General features: G+C 50.6%; 1 protein-coding gene across 5 annotated transcripts in view; it reads right to left on the bottom strand.

Annotated features, from left to right (window-relative positions):
- The window catches only part of PLEKHA1 (pleckstrin homology domain containing A1), a 42,516-nt gene extending 29,976 nt beyond the window's left edge, over positions 1-12,540 (bottom strand). For 3 of the 5 annotated variants that reach the window (XM_078855659.1, XM_078855664.1, XM_078855663.1), the window contains exon 1: positions 12,466-12,540. The gene's annotated coding sequence lies outside the window, so the exon portion shown is untranslated. Of the gene's footprint in view, positions 1-1,139; positions 1,219-12,034; positions 12,093-12,465 lie in introns of those variants that run through there. The other 2 variants (XM_078855660.1, XM_078855662.1) reach the window with 2 other exon arrangements.
- Positions 12,541-15,726: the final 3,186 nt, after the last annotated feature.

Raw genomic sequence — 15,726 nt, 5'->3', positions numbered from 1 at the left:
CCACTGTCTAATATGTGCCCTCACCACCGAGGCCTTAAAGCGACACTGTCACTTGCAGCTTCCCAAGAGACTGACTCCACCCACACCTCTGATTAGCACGGTTGGCTATGTACGATGCGAAAGAAGTTTAACGTACATATATGCGATGAGATCTCAAGAGAAGGGAGGAGTTGGTTTGGACGTACAAGATTAGCCTGCCTGGAGCGCAGGCTAATCTTGTGGTGTGGCGAGATGGATGATATGACTGCCATGAGGGCGTGATCCACTCACGCACCGGCACTTGTGTCAAATGTCTACAATTTTTTTTATTAATAATGCAGAAGATTAAACTAAATAAATAATGTATGCTGCAGATCTGTTTGGTGCTACAGATGATCCTTTGCTCATAAGCGTCCAAATGGGAGGAGCGGTGGTGATCCGATGAAGAAAGTGCACGTCCTCATGGACAGCGTCGTTGTAGAGACACGGTGGTGGTGGTGCACTCGGCACACTCGCAGAGCACGAACAAGACGACACCTTACCCCGGACCTCAAACCTCGCCATTGCTTTAAATATGCCTCAACATGGCCTGCACATCTGTAACATTAACTGACTGATTATATTTGGACAATGTCCGAAGAAGGTATTCACAATATATGTGCGCAATTGGAAGTAATATGGCTAATAAACATAATAAATAACCGCAGTCCACCAGTCATGGGAAGCACACCAAGGTTACATTTTTCGAGTCTAGAGTAAAATAGCAATGAACCGACATTTTTTTACATTTCCTAAAATTATGAGAATCAGACAGAACAATATAAACTCTGTACATAGCCCTTTAACAGAGACTGTGTGCTATATTACGGAGATTTAGCTTCACACTTGCTCTGATAGATAGCTGCTGTTCAAATGTACGAACGTTTCCCCACGTGTAATAATTGGCAGAACACATAGATGATGAACACACAGATTATGAACACACAGATGATGTCGATGCTGTTACTCAAAGCAGCAATAAGTGGCGTTTGGTAAAACCAAACCAACCCACGCTCACCGTGATGCTTGTGCACACCGCTCACCTTCAATGGCGCAACGTGTTCACTTTTAAGCACCTATTAAGAAGCCATGTCCGCGGAGAGCGCGTGCGTGTGGCTTACGTGGGGCCGCTGTGGCTGCCGCCGATAGCCAAGCAGCAGCGGGTCCCCCCCCCCCACGTCTCTCTCCCCCCGTCCCGTGCGCGAGCTGTGACGTCACGGCTCACAACCTCACCACGGCCCCTCCCCCCACACGTGTGCTGCAGTGATAAGCAGGGCGGCGTTAGTGATTTTCGATAACGCAGTTGTACTGGTTTATTGCTCCACTTATGGTAACATTTTTTGTGACCAAGTTTCAGTATTCGCACAAGGGCTTTTACACTCCGATTATTTAATTCCGCATCCGAATTGTGAAAAAAGGTGTGCGTTGTGCTTCTTTGCTCAAAGAGCTCCGTACACATCGGTGTACAAGTGCCACTTAATGGAGTCGCATGCACTTGCTCTCACGTGCCCTACACGAAGCCACGGCTCTATCCATTGGCTCGGAGCCATGCGGCTGCTGAGCGAACAGAACCTGAGGGGGGTTGATGATCGCGCCCTCCTGGTGCCACTGGTCAACAGCGCACAGCGACCCGGCACGGAAGTTCGTACGAAGGATGCCCACGCACACACAGGGCAGCTCAGTCTCATCTCTAAACATGAGAGGCTTTGGAGTACAGAGATTGTGGGGAGGTGAGGTGAGGCGGAGGAGGAGCAGCCCCCCCCTTTCTCCTATGGCTCTATTCATATCTCTCTTCAAGTTTTCGATAATCACATTCTTGTAAATAGCAGACATCGAGGCAACAAGGGCAAAATCAACATGGGTCTGATAACGCAACATCAAGACAAACATCCTGGCATTTCAAAAAATAACCTTCAGTTTTACTCCAAGTCTAAGCAAGAGACGGTCACAGCGTACTACATACAGCATAAATGCACACGTAATGATCCGTTGCACCTGTGGTGGTTTGCGTAAAGAAACAGATTGCAATGACGGTTGCTTGGGTTTCATACTCCATCCGCCCAGACTTCTGCCACAAACTCCGTGGAACAGAAGGGATGGAGATAAAGCAGACCGACTCATATTCTGTTGCTTAGACACTGCAGACACGCATGGCAGCAACTTCCTCAATATTCCAATGATACAGACAGTTGCCACCCTCAAGCATGTCAACACTAGCCCCTGCTGTCAAAATACCGGGTTGTACATCTGCACACAAGTAGCAAAGGTACAAGAGTACGGATGCGTCGCAGCTGTACAGGTGGTTCCCCTTGAGCACTTCTGCCCTATAGGAGCCCAGGGCGCGTTTGTGTGGCTGTGGTGGCACGCGCCTTTACATTCTAACGGAAAACGCTGCCCTTCGAGGGTTGTCGGCTAAAAGGTCATATTTTTCCCAGTGAACATAATGCTATTTAACGTCCACTTGGAGTACAGCCAAACCGTAACGCATCGTTTTAAAAGCAGGCCCACGGTGCTTGCGATGCCCACAACAGCCAGTCACCGTGCGAGTGGGCGAATTCAAAGCCTCGCTCAGGCGTACACACTCAGTTGGGAAGGAATGAAATGTAAGTTCTGGTAGGTGGTCAACTCAACCATCAATCATCACGAGTTGAGACAATTAGTACCACTTTGTAGGAAGTCAATCGTGGTTGTCCTATAGACAAACGTATTCTGTCATAGGAATGTGGAACTTAAGCCAGTGTGTGCACAAGGAATGTAAATGGGAGATTAGCATCATTTCACAATCGCTTCAGCAAAAATAACCACAGCAACTCTAAACTTGAAATATATCTGCAATCAGGCGCTGCAAGCAGGTGCCAGAGCTTGGTGCTTGTTTCCCTTTTGCCGGGTGGGTGGAGGACCAAGTTCTCCAGGTGCAGGGGCCACATCTCCCACACACGACGACGAGGAGGAGGAGGGCCTCATCGTCCCCGTCGTTTTCTTGCGAAGCAGCTGTTCGGTATCAGAGCAACGCTGCAGCGCAGTGGCACTGCACTACTTACAGTGTTTGGCGCTGGATTGTGAGGAGAGCCTTTCAAATTATGGGGGGTGTTAGGCACACTGCAAATAATTGCATGCATCATTGTGAAGGTTTGATTGCGTCTACACGCAATACCTAACACTTGCTATGACTTTGGCTGGAGCCAATACAGTTGTTGGCAGTCTTACGGCAATGAGGCTAGACCAGAGGGTGACAAGCAAAATAACAAGAGCCGCAATGCATGTGAATAGGAGATGGTGGTCCTTAATAAATAATGTCACGAAGCAGTCCTTAAAGAGCTGCATGCTGCTCCGGAGCCACAGGTTGCTGACTCCTGGGTTAGACACTGGCGTCTGAAGATGCAGGCTATCCCTTTAAGACAAATGTAGAAACGGAGCTCCTCTCGTAGGATCACAAGCCCCGGTAGGTGGAGAGAAGGTGAGGGACTTTGTGTACTTAGGCAGTGCTCTCCATATTGTAGGGAGCTAAGACGAGATCAAGAGGCGCATTGCATCAGCAAGGCAGGTTTGTGCTGGGCTACAGAAACCACTGTGTAAGAGAAGGGAGATGAGTCCGAGTGTAAAGAGAAGGGAATGTAAGGCACGAGTGACATCCGTGTTCCCATATGGATCAGAGAGCTGAAACCCTAAGCAGTTCGAGATGAAAGTTATTGGATATTTCAGCTCAAGTGGTGTCTGAGACGGATGCTGGGAATGTTGTGGTAGGACAGGATAAGGAATGCAGAAGTCCGGAAGCGAACACAGCCAGCGAGTGTTGAAGATATGAGGCAATAAAAATAGTTACGCTGAGAGTGCAGGATGGGGGAGGGCCGATTTATGTCACGAAATACAAATAAAAGGCTCACATGGGATTGTAGGATTCCAAAGTTATATATTTAAGAGGTTTCAACAAGCAGCTTTGTATACTCAAGATAGTATTTGCCACCACAATGATGACCATGTATTTGCAACTATAAAGAAAACAGTCGTAAGTTGTCTTTTGGTTTCACTCTTGTTTGTGGTCATCAATACAGCTTGGTGTTTCCTCATCATCATCATCGCGCAGTGCATAGAATTACTAGTTTTTATTACTAGTTTTTATTACTACTACACATGTTTACCCAGGAAAACCCCAGTCTCAGACTCTTTATGATCCATGGAGTAATCCACAGAGCACTCCTGCCAAATTTTTGTAATCAGGAATGATGTTGCTTTGTAATCCCAATTGAGTCATTTACAGGTAAATTTAAGAATTTGTAAAATACCAGTTACATAGCTTATTTTTATATATATATGGGAGGAAACCCATCCCCAACAGGGGGAGAGCGTACAAACGCCACACAGAGAGGCGCCCAAGTCGAAAATCAAACCCAGGTCCTTCTTCGTGTGAGGCATGAATGCGCGTTACCGCTGCAACGCCACCCTACCGCCCTTGGCGAACGGAATCAGCCCAGCTTGGCCCATTTGAGCACAAGGGTGGCTGCAGTGGAAACAGAACTAACGAAGAGGCACGGTAAGAGGCGACTCAATCAGAGCGCGGATCCATGCACAAGGAAGCGGTGGAACAAAGCAGGCATGGGCCCTAACCCCATCATCAGTACAAAAGCAGTACTGTAAGAGGCATTCATAGTCTAATTTGAGTAACGTGATACTCAAGATCATTTAACATCTAGATGCAATGCGTTTCAATTGATATTAAATTACAAAGTTGTCCTAATTGTTTATATAATGTAGCAATAGACAGACCATGATGAAGAAGATAAAAGCAAAGAGAGTTGCACATTTGGAATTACACCGAGAAGGGAAACGGTGGTGCTACAGCAACGGAGCAACTCCGCCAGCGCTGCTGTCCCCCCCTCGCAACCCCCCACACGAACGCACACACACCCCCTCTAAACGCACACACACACGCACCCACGTAGGGTCTCGTGGGGGGGTCACCTGGCACCCTGGGTTTTTACCCGAGGGCCCCCTCGTGGGGACGTCCCACGGTTTCCCAGTGCCAGGAGATTGGCCGACCTCCCCCCCCAGGCCGAATTGCACTGCGGCCACGTGAATTAGCTTAAAATGGTATGGTCACGACGGGCTCACCGAGCAAGCCGGAGTGAGAACACAACCAGCACAGGGGAATAAGGCCTTGGAGGAGCAAAGCTCCCAGCGAGCGACGCGCGAGAGCATGTGGGAGGGAAACTCCTGAACGGCCTAGAAAGGCAAAGGGGGCAGCAGCGAGCGAGAGCACGAGGAGGAGGAGGGCGAGCACGCAGACGATGGGCGAAGGCGCGCCGGCGACGCCGTACCAGGTAGGGGGGCATTGGATGGAAATTTCTGGGCCGGGACGACGTTGAGTATTGAAAGATAGGCACCCGATTGGCTGGGAGGGCAACAGAACTTGACCAGGGATTTTTGAACGGGGAAGAGATAAGAGGAGGGAAGAGGAGAAACGTTAGGCAGTCCTCCTCGAGCCAGCCAGCGACCCCATCGGACTTCCAGCTGCTCGTAGCGTCCGAGGGACGCTGGCAGCTACAACTCAAACCAGGCCGAGACCTCTCGGACCCTCCGACTCCCATCGCGTCCGTGGGATACCGTGAGTACGTCCGAGGGGTGAAGAATAGCGCGAGGGTTCCCCGAGGGTTTGGATAGAGATTGGTGGGACACTGCTCGCTGGGTATTTTGCTCTGGGTCACGCGGGGTTTCGGGCAAGCCAGTAATAAACTTGAGCACAGAGCAACGATGCCGCGTGGTGTTGGTGTGTGTGGGTAGAGCGTAGGGGTGGTGTGAGTACGTGCGTACGTGTGACGATCGGCGTGTATTCAATCATAAACGATCGCTGACGTTCGTGTGCATGTTTGAACAGCTGATTAACGCGCAAATATTATCATCAATACGATCGTCATTGTGCCCGGTGCTTGCGCTTGCGTGCGTATTTACACAGCGCGCTTTACGCAGTGTGTCCGCAGAGCGACGATCGCATTAAGGGTGTTGGCGTGGTGCGTAATTCGAGCGTGCGAGTGAGGCTGCGTAGTAACTCATTGACTGCGCCCGCGTCCACGCAGCCACCGCGCAATTTTTAGCACAAGCCGTGGCCGTCGTCCTCACCCGCGTGCCTGCACGAGCGCGTGCGGGAAAGTAGCCACCTGGGCATTAATGATGTTCATACGGCGATTTTTAGCGCGAGGCGTGGTGAGCAGCGTGCAACTGCACGGGTACGCGCGTGCAAGTAGCCACCTCGGGATTAGTGGTGGTGTACGTGGGGAGTGTGTGGGATAACCCGAGGCGGAGGGGAGCCAGCCACTAGCCATGTCCCACAGAGAGGATGCTGGTGCAGGGGGGCCGATCACCTGATCGGCGGCAGCCCGGCAGGGAGGAGAGGAGGAAGGGGGAGAGGAGGGGAGCATCAGCCCCCACAAAACACACATTTCGGGTAACAAATCAGAGACATCGCATTAGTCTTCATCCAGCAGGAGATAGAGAATGGCTGATGATGAGTGAGATGAGACAGGACTCACTCTGGAGGATCTAGATCTCAGCTGCGTTTATGGTTTAAATTAATACGTTAATTTATCATTTCAAAATAAATGAGATTCTTCTTCTTCTTGTTCGTCCATCAAAGTTGATGATGACCAAGGCACGTTTGTCATTATGTTGGGTTTTGATGAGTGCGCAAATGGCTGAAGAGGCCAATCCGAGCCCGGAATTCCCTGTGGCACACTGGACAGGTCAGGGAGGATGCAGAGCTCTGAGGTGCAGCCACACGTCCTTCCTTGGTAGATTTGCGCTGCTGCCTCTTCAAGATGGCACAGGAGCGTCTCCTACTCTCACAGAGGACTGCACCGTCCTGTACTTTTCTTCTCCAGGCAGGTCGGTCCTGTGCTAGGGATTCCCAGCTTTTAAGGTCGAATCCAAAGCTCTTCAAGGAAGCTTTCAGGGTGTCCTTGTAGCGCTTTTTGGGGCCACCTTGTGCTCGCTTGCCATTCCTCAGCTCGCCAAAGAAGACTTGTTTTGGAAGTCTCGCGTAGGGCATTCTGGTCACGTGGCCAGTCCATCTAAGCTGTTCCTTCGCAAGCAAGGTGTAGATGCTGGGGATATTTGCCTTGCTGAGGACTTCCGTGTCAGGGATTCTGTCTTGCCACTTGATCCTCAGCAGTTTCCTCAGACAGCTCAAGTGGAAATGATTCAATTTCTTGGCATGGCGCTGGTAAACTGTCCAGGCTTCGCACCCATACAGAAGAGTTGGTAAGACAACAGCCCGGTAGACCTTCAGTTTTGTCTCCTGCTTGATGCCAGTCCTTTCCCATACCGAGTCACGTAGACGTCCAAAGGCTGCACTGGCCTTAACAATCCTGATGTTAACTTCATCATCTATGTGCACAGCGCGAGATAGTGTACTACCAAGGTAAGTAAACTTGTCAACGGCTGAAAGCTTTTGCCCATTCACAAAGATGGTTGGCTCAGTGTAGGGTTTCCCAGGAGCAGGTTGGTATAGGACTTCAGTCTTCTTTGTGCTGATTGTTAGGCCGAAGTTGTTGCAGGCTGAGGAGAGGTGGTCCATACTGTCCTGTAGATGTTTATTTGAGTCAGCAGCCAGAGCACAGTCATCAGCAAACAAAAGTTCTCGAACAGTGATTTCCTCCACTCGAGTTTTGGCTTGCATCCTCCGCAGATTGAATAGCCCACCGTCAAAACGGTAGATGAAGTTAATCCCAGTGTTGTGGTTCTGGAATGAGTCTTGCAGCATGGCAGAAAACACCATGCTGAAGAGCGTTGGCGCTAAAACGCAGCCTTGCTTCACCCCGTTTGTGATTGGGAACGGACCAGAGAGTTCTTGCTGGTCTCTGACGCTGGCCATCATGCCATCATGGAGTTTGCGCACAATGCCAATGAACTTGTCTGGACACCCAAACTTGGCCATGATTTTCCATAGGCCCTCCCGGCTGACTGTGTCGAATGCTTTTGTTAGATCAACGAAAGCCATATATAGATCAACATTTTGTTCTTGGCATTTCTCCTGTAACTGCCGGGCAGTAAATACCATGTCAGTGGTTCCGCGGTCTTTTCTGAAACCACACTGACTCTCAGGTAGCAGACCCTGGTCTAGGTGGACAATTAGGCGGTTCAGAAGGATTCTTGCCAAGATTTTGCCAGCGACTGATAGTATGGAGATGCCTCTATGGTTGTCGCAGTCCTGCCGATTGCCTTTCCTTTTATATAGATTGATTATAGTAGTGTCCTTGAACTCCTTGGGAACAGCTTCTAATTCCCACAGAGACTGGAAGAAGTCGGTCAGTTTCTCAACTAAGCGAGGCCCTCCAGCCTTGTAGATTTCTGCTGGAATGGCATCGGACCCTGGAGCTCTGCCTGACGAGAGGAGTGTTATGGCTTTGCTGGTTTCCTCAATGGATGGTAGAACAGCCAGGGACTGGTTTATTTCAACTTGAGGCAGTCTCGCAATTGCTTCCTCATTTATGCATGATGGCCGGTTGAGGACCGCGCTGTAGTGTTCGACCCATCTTGCAAGTATTTTGTGCTTCTCCGTGAGGAGTGTTGTTCCATTTGAATTCAGGAGAGATGAAGTTCCTGAGTGTTGCGGACCATAGAACTGCTTGAGTGCATAATAGAGGCACTTGGTGTTGTTACTGTCAGCGTAGGATTGGATCTCCTCGGCTTTTACGCACAGCCAGGCGTCTTGCATGACTCTGAGTCTCTGCTGGACAATCCTGCGAATGTTGAGGAAGGCAGTTTTCTTTAAACTTGAGCTGCTGTCATTCAGATATGCTTTATGCAGGCGGTGTTTTTCGTCAAGGAGTGCTCGGATTTCTGCATCGTTCTCATCAAACCAATCTTGATGTGTACGTAATGGAACACCAAGTGATTCAAGGGCTGTAGAATGCAGCACGGTCTTGAGAGCAGTCCAGTCTGCCTCAGCGTCTGTATGCTCGAAGCTTAGAGACTCCAGGTGATGATCTAGAGCCTCAACAAAGGCCAGTCTGGTGTGTTCCTGTTGTAGGCGAGTGATGTTAAGACGCTTGACGCGTCTATTTCCTTGTGGGCGTCTGGGAGGCTTAATCCGGATGTTCAGTTTGGAGATGATGAGACGATGGTCAGTCCAACATTCAGCACCGCACATTGCCTTGGTCACCCTGACATCGTGCCGGTCGCTCCTCCTCATGATGACGTAGTCAATCAAGTGCCAGTGGTGTGAACGAGGATGCATCCATGATGTTTTCTTGCGCTTTGGTAGTTGGAATATCGTGTTGGTGATGAGCAGGTCAAACTCAGAGCATGTTTTCAGCAGTAGAAGACCGTTGCTGTTACATTTTCCAATGCCATGTGCACCTATGACTCCATTCCATGATTGATGGTCACTTCCAACTCTGGCGTTGAAATCACCCAGTATCAGGAGTTTGTCCGAGCTGGCTGTGGCAGCAATAATGACTTCCAGGTCATTATAAAACTTGGATTTGACCTCGTCAGAGTTGGTCATGGTAGGGGCATAGGCACTGATGATGGTGGCCACCTTTTTACCCAATAGGTGGAGCTGTAAGGTCATTAAACGGTCGTTTATCCCCTTGGGTTGGCTTGCCAATTGGTTGACCAGGTGGTTTTTTACTGCAAAACCAACACCAGCATCACGTCTCTCCTCCTGGCCTCGTCCGCTCCAGAAGAATGTGTAACCTGCACCCACTTCAGTCACTTGCCCAGTATCGGCCAGTCGGGTCTCACTATGGGCAGCAACATCCACATTGTATCTGGCGAGCTCTCTCCCCACGAGGGCGGTGCGTCTCTCAGGTCTTTTTGATCCAGATGTGTCCATCAAAGTGCGCACATTCCAGGCGCCAACAGTGAGTGGTATCACTTTGGTCTTTTTCATTTTATTTGTTTTTGTTTTTCGACCGCAAGTATGGGATCCCGCCAGCTGCGGTAGGCTGGCCAGGATGTTTTGAAGCAGACAATGTTTAGGGTACCTTTTCTAACCCTTTCCTCACTACGGAGGTGAGCAGTGCGATCCTGAAAAGGGCTGCTCAGTCACTCAGGGTGCTGCCGGACTTCACTGCTGCTTCGGTCCAGTGAGCGAACGACCAATATCCTGAGCCGCCTGCGTGCAGGTTTGCAGCTACAGCTTCCAGCATATCCGTGCCTGCTGCTTCGTCGCTCACCCATCGCCACAGGACTTGGATAATGACGATGGTAAATAAAGTGCCATGACTTGCGCAGAGAACTTGGATTTAAGTGAGGGTGATTTGCGCAGCGTCAACCTCACTCTCTCGACCAGCCGCATCTGTACCCAGTGGCAAGACGTAGTCAAGACGACTGGAGATGGTCCTGGTTGCAGTGGAAGGTCCAAAGACCCGTTTTGGTGGAATTTCCTCCACCAGGGGTTCCACACACCCAGGCTCAGACAAGCTGAGTTTGCCAGGTTAGTTAACCGCCGCCCGGGGTTCGGCGTTGGCAGCTGCTGACTGTACCGACTCACCAGGGATGTTGAGCCTGGTGTGCGCCTACGGTAGCAGCTAGAGGGCCGGGCCAGATGGAACAAGCCTGAGGCACAACTAGCTGGTCAGACACTATCATTTCAAAATAAATGAGATTACATCCCAATTAATGAGATGACATCACTTTCTCGACCTAACTTATTAAATGTAAACAACAACACACTTGGAGCAGAGTTACACGTGCGGTCACCAGCTAAAACACAGTTCATTCCCTCACTGTCATTAAGTCCTTAATTATAACACTTTATAATACCAATTTTGTACATAAGATCATATTTATGATGAATGTGAGCCTCTGCCTCAGACGGAGAGACAAAGCTAATGTGTTTATTATTTCAACCCAAGTGTCAAAGTGCCTGTAAGCCATTGTGCATGACATCCACATCACCACACCCTATATGCGCACTGCATGCATGTGTTTAATAGCCTCATCCAAAGCTAGCGTTTTGTGGCAGTAAACAGAGCAACAGTATACTATATATTGTTTTTTTAAGTGTAATGATTTAACTTTCATCATCGCCCTAACCTGCCAAAAATGCATTTGGACATAGCACTACTGAAAGATGTTAAACCATATTCAAAATCTCGATATTTGACAACCGTCCCCAACAACCGGAAAAGCGTGTGGTCTGGAAAATAATGTAAATGTTGGCTGCGAGAGACAGCACCTTCAAGGCCCCTTCGTATCCCCCCCCCCAACTTCAACGAAAACGTGGAGAGGATCTGAGACCTCCAGGGACAGAAGAAGCCCAACAACACTCGTAGCTCTGGCCAAGATCTGTTGTAATACACACACATACACTTACCAAGTAAGGCCCACTGAGATATATAGCATCTTTTCAGAAGCGACTGACCACAACTAATATCTCAACGAAGTGGCTTATCATATGGATATTTATAGTAGCCAAATACTTTAAACCCATGTTTCTACACGTGGAGAGAAAAAGCAGAGTTCCCTTTAAAAGCTCCACGCGACCACGGGGAGAGAAACACGCAAACTCCAAATATACAGCAGCAGCAGCAGGCATCGTCAGGGTCGGGATCGAACCCACAACCTCTTGCAGATCTAGTGAGATAGTTAACATCTCCTAGCAACCGTGATGATGATGATGAGAGAGAGAGAGCCACGCAAACTCAAAATATACAGCAGCAGCAGGCGTCAGGGTCGGGATCGAACCCACGACCTCCTGCTTACCAGGCGAGGTAGTTAACATCTCCTAGCCACCGTGATGATGATGAGAGAGAGACACGCAAACTCCAAATATACAGAAGCAGGCATCGTCAGGGTCGGGATCGAACCCACGACCTCCTGCAGACGTGGCGAGGTCGTTAACATCTCCCGGCCACCGCGGTGAGACGACCTCGAGCCAGACGGTGGGGGGATGAGATCACGAAGCTCGCAGGTCACAAGTCGACTGTGCAACAGCAGCAGCAGCTGCAGGAGCGAGGCGATGGACGTGCAGACCCCCTTGACCGTGACCTCCCAGCGCGACCCGCTGACCACCCACCCTCAACACGAGGAGACTCCACGCGGGACTTCTGAATTCGTGCCCCACCTCGCCGCACCCCGTGGCGCCGCCACAGCCGCGCTGATGAGTCCCACGGTACGCGCAGGAGCTGCTGCTGCTCTTGTGTAAGAGCCACGCGGGGACGGGACTCTTGCGATGTGATGGAGTGAGCGGGGTGATGGAGTGTTACACTATTAGAGCTATTGGTATAAAAGTGCAATACTGGATCAGGCGAAACTGAGAGTGAGGACCGCCGCCCCCAACGCTCACCTCGCCAATAGCTGCTCGCCCCCCACTCACCGCCCCCCCTCACCTCCCTCGCCCCCCACTCACCTCGCCCCCCACTCACCTCGCCCCCCACTCACCCTCTGCTCACCGCCCCCCACTCACCTCGCCCCCCACTCACCCTCTGCTCACCGCCCCCCACTCACCTCGTGCCGCCGCCGCCGTTTCGCGCCCGGGCGCCTCGCGCCGCTCTCCGAGCGCCCCGCGCCACTCCACTTCCGGTTCAAACGCGCGCGCGGTAATAGTCGGGATGGTCATGCCAGACACAGAGGGATTTCCTCCTCACACGTAGTGTCTCTCACCGCGATGCTCATGCCAGACACAGAAGGATTTCCTCCTCTCACGTGGTGTCTCTCACCGCGATGCTCATGCCATACACAGAGGGATTTCCTCCTCTCACGTGGTGTCTCTCACCGCGATGCTCATGCCATACACAGAGGGATTTCCTCCTCTCACGTGGTGTCTCTCACCGCGATGCTCATGCCATACACAGAGGGATTTCCTCCTCTCACGTGGTGTCTCTCACCGCGATGCTCATGCCATACACAGAAGGATTTCCTCCTCTCACGTGGTGTCTCTCACCGCGATGCTCATGCCATACACAGAGGGATTTCCTCCTCACACGTAGTGTCTCTCACCGCGATGCTCATGCCAGACACAGAAGGATTTCCTCCTCTCACGTGGTGTCTCTCACCGCGATGCTCATGCCATACACAGAGGGATTTCCTCCTCTCACGTGGTGTCTCTCACCGCGATGCTCATGCCATACACAGAGGGATTTCCTCCTCTCACGTGGTGTCTCTCACCGCGATGCTCATGCCAGACACAGAGGGATTTCCTCCTCTCACGTGGTGTCTCTCACCGGGATGGTCATGCCAGACACAGAGGGATTTCCTCCTCTCACGTGGTGTCTCTCACCGCGATGCTCATGCCAGACACAGAGGGATTTCCTCCTCTCACGTGGTGTCTCTCACCGCGATGCTCATGCCAGACAGAGGGATTTCCTCTCACGTGGTGTCTCCCACCGGGATGCTCATGCCAGACACAGAGGGATTTTCTCCTCTCACGTGGTGTCTCCCACCGGGATGCTCATGCCAGACACAGAGGGATTTCCTCCTCTCACGTGGTGTCTCTCACCTGCCGATGTTAGCAGTTATTTCTGACTCTCTGAGTTGCATTGCCAGGTTGGAGGTCTTTGCATTGGCAGATTGGATGTCTTACTCGCACAGTCACCGATGCTCATTTCCCTCGATGTGGCGGAGCCTCTCGTTTTTTCACAATACAATGGCCACCTTCACACCCTCAGGGCACCCTCCGATCTCACAATACTTGACATGCTAATCTCTCTCAATCCAATGGCCACACCCTCAGGGCGCCCACTTACATGCAAATACCATCTCTAGCCCGGCCCACTTACTCTCGGGCTGCACCCATCTCAGGCCTATATAACACCCTGCTTCAGCTGATCTCTCGCTGTATGTTTTTTCACCTGAAGACGATTGCTCGTGTTGCGATCGAAAACGTCGTGATTTTTATTAACAGGACCCTGCGGGGTGGGCTGGTAGGAATAATACTTAGTACCGGTACAGGGATATTGACCGGGTATAGAGGAGTTAAAGAAAAAAATACTGTATTCTAGTGTAACGTTAATTAAAAGTGTTTGTTTTGACAAGAAACGCTGTGAGATTTAAAGACTCGTAGTCTTTCATTTCCAAACGATCACATCTGAGATTAATTGACCACCACCTTCTGCACTAGGCCTCGCGAAGCCTCCCGCACTAGGCCTCGCGAAGCCTGCCGCACTAGGCCTCGCGAAGCCTGCTGCACTAGGCCTCGCGAAGCCTTCTCTGCAGTAGACTTAGCGAAGCCTCTGCAGTAGGCCTCGCGAAGCCTTCCCTGCAGTAGGCCTCGCGAAGCCTTCCCTGCAGTAGGCCTCGCGATGCCTTTTCCGCAGTAGGCCTCGCAAAGCCTGCCGCACTAGGCCTCGCGAAGCCTGCCGCACTAGGCCTCGCGCCATGCTTTTCGTGCACAAATAAGGCGATTAAATGTATCTCGTCTCTGTGTTAATAAATGTATCTTGTCTCTGTGTTAAAAAAAACGTGATGCGTTTCAGTAAAGTAAATTTGAAGCGAAGTTTAAAGTTTCGCCGTGAGGCACCGGAAGCGACGGCCATCTTTTTTAGTTCACAGATCGCAGGGGGAGCGGGCGGCCATCTTGTCGGACAGACGGACGGACACATTAATCTATTGGTGGTCTGGTCCATTTCGTTCCTACCAGTATTATTTCTCTAACTACGTGACTTTGCCGAAAGACCCAACGAGTATGAATTCCTGCAGTCACGAAAGCTTTCAGATGTATTGCATGTTATTAGTACGTCCACCATCTCGTCTGCGTCTCTCATAAGAGGCAGACAGCTCTGCATAACCATCGCTCTCAAGGTGTTGGACTGCTGAGAAGACAATGCTGTTGTGCAATGGTCAGGGCGGGCACTCCCCATCTGTGCTGTGAGCCGGCAGATGGCACGCCATGCTCTCCGGCCTTGAAGAAGTTGATGAGGCATTCTGCAAATGGTAGATGATCTGATGATTAAAGGGGGAAAGAGAACCCCACTAAAGACATATGGATGATGTTAGACCTCAAGAGGAAAGCACCGAGAGAGAAGAGGGGTGATGACACCACCGGCTAGAGGGGCCGACATAATGTAGCACCACAATACCCTCATGAACTGCTTTGCCCCCTGATGCTCCATCGAGATCTCGAAGGTGCGAGGACCTGGGCCTCCTCTTCACTCCCAGGTTGAGGCTCCGCTCTATGGGAACCGGGCTGTGGCCTGCGTAGCCCCTCCACTCTGGAACGCTTTGCCAAAAGTCATCAGGGATTTGGCCTCAATTGAGATTTTTATGACTCCACTTAAACATTCCTATTTAAGAAGGCTTTCATATAATTTTATTGTCATGCTCTTGCCCTCCTTTTATTATTTTAGAAACTGTATTTGTTAGGTGTTTATGCTTATTCCATGTGGAGCGTTTGTCCCACACGATCCCTGGGACGAGAGTAATCAAGAAGGGTGGAGCAAACACTGCACGCTCTGATTGGTTAGGGCATGGGGAGCCAAGACGATTGGCCGGAATGTTCAAAAGGGGAAAGAGCTGGAGGGTTGGATGAGCATCAGTTGGGATGGTTAGGCGAGGTTCGGGTAAGATTGGTGAGGAGTGCGACGAGTGGCATAGCCAGGAAGACGTTAAAAGAGGGAGCGGAGTTTGGGGGGTTGCGGGAGAGAGCGAGAACGATGGTATGGACCCGTGTGTGGAATAAAGACTTTACCTTGCGAACAAAGGAAAGGACCAGTCTTCTTTCACATGGAAGAAGAGCACTTTATAAGTATAATTTATTATTCAATTATTTGA

This window comes from Lampetra fluviatilis, chromosome 4 (genome assembly GCF_964198595.1).
Source record: "Lampetra fluviatilis chromosome 4, kcLamFluv1.1, whole genome shotgun sequence".
Lineage (NCBI taxonomy): Eukaryota > Metazoa > Chordata > Hyperoartia > Petromyzontiformes > Petromyzontidae > Lampetra > Lampetra fluviatilis.
This window is presented reverse-complemented; position numbering and strand designations above follow the sequence as displayed.